Source organism: Silene latifolia, chromosome 3 (assembly GCF_048544455.1).
Source record: "Silene latifolia isolate original U9 population chromosome 3, ASM4854445v1, whole genome shotgun sequence".
NCBI classification, from domain to species: Eukaryota; Viridiplantae; Streptophyta; class Magnoliopsida; order Caryophyllales; family Caryophyllaceae; genus Silene; species Silene latifolia.
Genome location: NC_133528.1, coordinates 56959211 through 56965830, shown reverse-complemented (window position 1 = coordinate 56965830; position 6620 = coordinate 56959211).

The following is a 6620-nucleotide window of genomic DNA, read 5'->3' as shown; positions in this document are numbered from 1 at the left end:
AGGAAATGGACTTGGCCTGCAACCTTAGGGAGCTTCTTCTTGCAAGAAACAGCTTCTTATCTCAGAAGGCTAAAATTCAATGGTCACTTGAGGGTGATTTAAACACCTCTTTTTTTCATCATATAATTAAAAAGAGACTGATGCTCAACAAGGTGTTTCAGATTGAGGACCAGGATGGCATCTTATGTACTGAGGGTGATGCTATACAACAAGATTTCCTTAGGTATTATCAGGAGCTCTTGGGGACTCAAATGGATGTATCTGATGTCCAAGCCCATGTTGTTGGTAGGGGTCCTTGCTGCACTGAAGCTCACTGGGCAATCTTGAATGCACCATTTACTGCAGATGAGATTAAACATAGTATTTTTAGTATTCCTAATGGAAAGTCACCTGGGCCTAATGGATTTACTAGCCAATTTTATAAAGATGCTTGGGATATTGTTGGTGATGAGATTTGTGGAGCTATTACTAATTTCTTTGATACTAGTAAACTTTTAACCCAAATCAATGCTACCAATATTACTCTGATTCCTAAGATAGACAGGCCAACTAGTGTTAAGCATTTTAGGCCTATTTCTTGTTGCAATGTGCTTTATAAAGCCATCTCTAAGCTCATGTGCACTAGACTTGCTGCTATACTGCCTGATATAGTTAGTAGGAACCAGGGAGCCTTTGTGAAAGGGAGATCTATTCTTGAGAACATCTTAATTTGTCAAGATCTTGTTAGACTTTATAATAGGGGGATGGCCTCCCCTAGGTGTATGTTCAAACTGGATTTGCAGAAGGCTTATGATTCTATTGAGTGGTCTTTTGTGGATCACATGCTACAAGCTCTAAAATTTCCTGACAAGTTTAGGCAATTTCTTATGGTTTGCATTACCTCTCCTACGTATACCCTTAGCTTGAATGGGGCTCAATTTGGTTTCTTCAAGGGTAAGAGGGGATTGAGATAAGGAGATCCTATTTCTCCACTCATATTTTGCATCTGTATAGAATACCTGACAAGAATTATGGCCTATGCAACTGACAAATGGTACTTCAGATATCACCCTTTATGTAAAAGTTTGAAGATGACACATCTTCTTTTTGCTGATGATCTCCTCATGTTTTGTAAGGGTGATCCTAAATCTATAATTTTGGTACTTAGGGTCCTGTTAACTTTCTCTGCTGCCTCTGGTTTAAAAGTGAATACAGCTAAATCTGAGGTTGTTTTCAATGGAGTCTCTCAGGACTTAAAGCAAGACATTACTTCTATCTCTGGATTTCAGGAAGGTACTCTCCCTTTCAAATACTTGGGGATTCCTATACAACCAGGGAGGCTGACCAGACATGACTGTAATATCCTTATTGAAAAGATTACTGCTAGAGTAAGAAGCATGGGAGTTAGAAAACTTAGCTATGCTGGCAGGCTGGTACTCATCAACTCTATACTCAATACCCTCCATAATTACTGGTCTTCTATCTTTTTAATTCCTAAAAGTGTCATCAAACGAATAGAAGCTATTTGCAGGAATTTTATGTGGAGTGGTGATAATAAGTATCATAGGTGTCCTTTAGTAGCATGGGACAAGGTCTGTTGTAGTAAGAAAGATGGAGGTTTGAATATCAAAGAGGCTGGGGTGTGGAACATTGCAACTGTGGGAAAATTAGTCAATTGGATTTACACCAAGGCTGACAGGCTTTGGGTTCTCTGGATTGACCATGTTTATATGAAAGGGGCTGATTGGCATACTTATTCTCCTCCTCCTGATTCTAACTGGAATTGGAGGAATATTTGTAGGGTCAAAGATACTTTGAGAGATGGCTTTATTGATGGCCAATGGATACCTAACTCTAAAGGGTATTCTATTGGGGCTGGATATCACTGGCTACAGGGACCACACCTCCCTGTCCAGTGGTATAAAACTGTGTGGGATAATTGGACCATGCCTAAACACTCTTTCAATGGCTGGTTAATTATGTAGAGAGGATTGCAGACTAGGGAGAAGCTGATGCATCTGGGGATTTGTACTAGTGATACTTGTGTCTTATGTGAACAAGCTGTGGAGACTCACACCCACCTGTTTAGGTCTTGCAGTTACAGTTCTCAGATTATTACTGGAATTGAGCAGTGGCTGCACTTGCAGTTTCAACATCAGAATGGCTACTCTAAGTTGCAGAAATCTGTGTGCAGGATGGCTTATATGGCCTGCTGGTACTACATTTGGCAGGAAAGGAATTCTTGCAGGTTGAATCTTGTTCTTACATCACCTGATAAGAAGATAACTGATCTGAAGCATTGCATTAGGACTCGGCTGTTGCAGAAGATAAGTACTAGAGTGCCTAATAGAGATAAAGATTGGCTGCAGCAATTAGATATTCATTTGTAATACCTTTCTTTTAGCTGTTGGCTTGTTGTAGTAGCACCAAGAATTGTACTCCATTGTCCTATTTTATGTTGATTAATAAAAAGCTTACATTATACCAAAAAAAAAACATAAACTAGAACTAAATTGAACGCAAGAGAAAAATTAAAACTAAATAAGAAGAACGAAAGAGGAGATTAAATTAATTACCAAAATAAATCCGAGTACGAGCAAAGTAGAGAAGAGAATTCAATCTAGATCTAAAAAGTTGAGAAAGTTTCTACGTAGTAGTGTTTCTAACTGTCTGCTTGCATAAAAAAAAGTGTAAAAGTGTAACCTAATTAAAAGATTACAAGAACTTTTATACTAAGTCCAAATAAAAGAAATAAACTGAGCAAAACACGTCTGTCCGTCTAAATAGTCGATCGACCTAGGTGTAGTGTCGATCGACAGTGTGTATAGAAGAAGTCTATCGACAGAGCAGAGGTGTCTATCGACAGAACTGAAAGTTCTAAAAAATGGTCTCCTGTGTTGATTGACAATGTCTATCGACATAGGGCGGCAGGTCTATCGACAATAGCAGTACGTCAATAGACATCGTGTATAAAATTCCATTCCTTACTCTCCTAAGCTCGTCTAAACTCTTCCAAGCTTCTATATTGTTCCTTTACCGAACGGATTTGGCTTCTAAATGCACAAACGAGTCTCAAACCTGCAAGAGACATGAAATACACCCAAAGTAGCAAATACGGGAGGAAATAGAATGAAATAATCATATAAGTAACTAAAAATGTGTGCCAAACATGTGAATAAACGCATATAAAAGGCACACATCATCTGGATCCTACTCGATCAGTGCGCATTCCTGGCTTGGAGTTTATGATATTAGGGATGTCATTGGGGCGGGGCGGTGGTGGATATAGGCTCCCCCGTACCCGTACCCACCAAGAAAAACACGTACCCATCCCCGCCTCACCACCCGTGGCGGGTACAAGTTTCCAAAACCATCCTCTCCCCAACGGGTGAAAATATAACACCGTACCTGCCCCGCTTACCCATTATCCCGCTACACCATAATTTTGTTCGATAATTTTTTTCGTAAAAATTGATTTAATCACTATTAATTTCCATTTTTTAATGTATCCTTATAATTTTATTTTTTCACCAAATAAGTTAGTAAAATTTTTTATAAAATAATTATTATTAACATTATATATTAATTATAACTAAATAAGATTTGTAAAATTATCATAATCCTACTAGTTTTTTTTAATGATTGGCGGGTATTAGGTGGGTAAGATGCAAAATCCATCCCTGCCCCATGACCCCTGGCGGGTACAATTTTCGTACCCGTACCCGCCTCATCACCCACCAAAACTCTACCCATCCCCGCCCCAACTGGGGCGGGTGCGGGGCGATACCCACTTATACTCGCCCCACTGACATCCCTATATGATATGCATCTTCCCCCAGAGACTGATGAGGCAGGTTGGCTTGAAACAGATGATTCCGAAGCTAGATATTGTTCCTCAGACTGCCATGGCGCTTACTACCGAGAGTCGAAGAGAGTGGGCCATCAAATGGGCTCAGAGAAATATGTGGTCCCTAAACTCTTCTGTTAGCGCATTATGGGTATCAGATTCCTACTTGCAATGGAGGAAGGCTACTACTCCTGAGGAGCGCGGGAGTCTAAGGAAGCGCGAGCCTGTTGATTACAAGGTTCGTGATGTAGAGAAAGAGAAAGAGAAGCATTTGACCGAGAGAGAGGAAGAAGCCGGATTCCGAGTTATTCATCCGTCGAAAAAATCGAAGACCTCTCCTGTGGTTGAAAAGGTGGTTGATAAGAATGGTAAGGCTAGACCACGAGAGAGACCATTGGTGATTAGGTCTGAGATAGCGCATGAGCGCCCGGCTCGTGGTCGAGATAAGAAATATGACAAGAATGACAAAGGCAAAGGGAAAATGGAAGAATAGCCTAAGTCTTAGTATTATTTATTATTATTATTACTTGTAATAAAATGGTGGGGTTTTTAGAATCCTAGCCTATTTATTTTTAGCATTATTTTTATTATGTGGCGTATTATTATTATTATGAATAAAAGATTGATTTATTATGAAACCGTTGTGATTTTCTTTTATTATTCTTGTCGAATTCCAAATGCATATGCAAATGTCATTCTATTTACATTTAAAAAATAATGGGTTGTATTCTGTGAAGAACTGCCTACGTATTCATTTTAAAATGAAATCAAACCCTTGCGGGTAGTTCAAGTAAATGTAAAAGAATAATTGTTCTAAGCAAAAGCTTGTAATGAACTAGAAAATAAGCCTGAGCTTTACTTACTCCTAAAGCACATTCAATTTATTTGATGATACTAGGATGACGAATTGTCAAAATGCAAGAGCAAAGTGACATAAGCTTTATTTCAGCTGGCCAGGGGACGTTTTTATTCCGTGCCACATGAGCGACACGTGAGGTTACGCGAGGCGCGGTTTTTGTTCCTATTCTAGGCATAATATCGTTTTAGTTGGTCGAGGTTAGTTGGGTTGGCAAATTCATTCCCATCTAGGTCTGTGATTCTAACCGTACCCCCGGGAGTATGGACTTGACCAGAAATGGACCGGCCCAGTTGGTTTTGAACTTTCCTCGTGGATCGACAGGTAAAAGAGCTCTAACTGATTTGAGAACTAAGTCTCCCTCTTTGATGTTTCTTGGCTTAACCCTTTTGTTAAAGGCTCGTTTGATACGTGCCTGATATGTTTGCACATTGTGTAATGCACGCAATCTTTGTTCATCCAGGAGGATGAGTTCTTCATATCTATCCTTCTTCCAATTAGCTTCTGGAATCTGACTTTCGAGTAGAATACGCAAGGATGGTATTTCTAGCTCAACTGGTTGCACGACTTCCATGCCGTAAGTCAAATAGAAAGGAGTGGCCCCAGTGGGCGTCCTAACAGATGTGCGATATCCCCATAAGGCAAATGGTATCTTACTTAGCCAATATCTATAATTGTCAATCATTTTCTTGAGGATTGTGACAACATTTTTGTTTGCTGCCTCTACGGCGCCATTAGTTTGTGGTCTATATGGCGAGGAATGGTGGTGTTGGATCTTGTACTTGGCTAGCAATTGCTCAGTCTCAGCCTGGAAATGTGACCCACTGTCACTGATGATCTCGTGTGGGCAACCGTATCGACAGATGATATTGGTTTGTAATGAATTTTGCCACGTTCTTGGCTGTGAGACAAGTGTAAAAAGCCGCTTCTACCCATTTGGTGAAATAATCGATTGCCACCAGAATGAAACAGTGACCTCCTGTTCCGGCTGGGGTGATCTTCCCGATGATGTCGATTCTCCAAGTAGAAAATGGCCAAGGAGACGTCATGGTGTATAGTAACGAAGGAGGGACATGTTGCACATTCCCGAAGATTTGGCAGTTGTGGCAATGTCTGACATATTTGATGTAATCGGATTCCATTGTGGTCCAATAATACCCCAAACGCGTGATTTTCTTTGCCATCATTGCTCCACTCATGTGAGGGCCACATTCTCCATCATGAACTTCTTCCATCACTTTCCGTGCCTGTGAATGATCAAGGCAACGCAAGACTACACCAAGAGGTGTTCTTTTATACAATTCTCTTTGCATGAGGACGTACTGGGAGGCCAGTAAGCGTATAGCACGTTGTCCCCTCTTATCCATATCTGGTGGATAGGTGCCGTTGAGTTTGAAGTTCAGAATTGCTTGGAACCAAGGTTCCTCTGGGTTTTCTTCCTCATCTGTAATTTGGTGCACATAAGCTGGCTCTGATCGTCGTTCGATTCATAAAGGCATTTCTACCATATTATCCGGCATATTAATCAAGGATACGAGTTTTGCAAGAGCATCTGCAAATTGATTCTCTTCTTGAGGTAGGTGTAGGTAAGTTACTTGATCGAAGAATTGGGCCACTTGATCTATTTTGGCTTGATAGGGTGCTAGGCTTTCACTCCGAATTTTCCAAGATCTCGTAATTTGGTTGATGATCAATGATGAGTCTCCATGTACCCAAAGATTCTTGATGCCTAAACCTACTGCTGCTTGTAGCCCAATGAGGCAAGCTTCGTATTCTGCTGCGTTATTTGTCACCTCGAAGTCGAGTTTGATAGAGAGTGGTGTATGTCCAGCTTCAGGAGAAATGAGCAACACTCCTATTCCAAATCCTCTTAAGTTCGACGCTCCATCAAAATAAAGGTCCCAGGAGTCTACATCGGTTTGGAGTATATCCTCATCC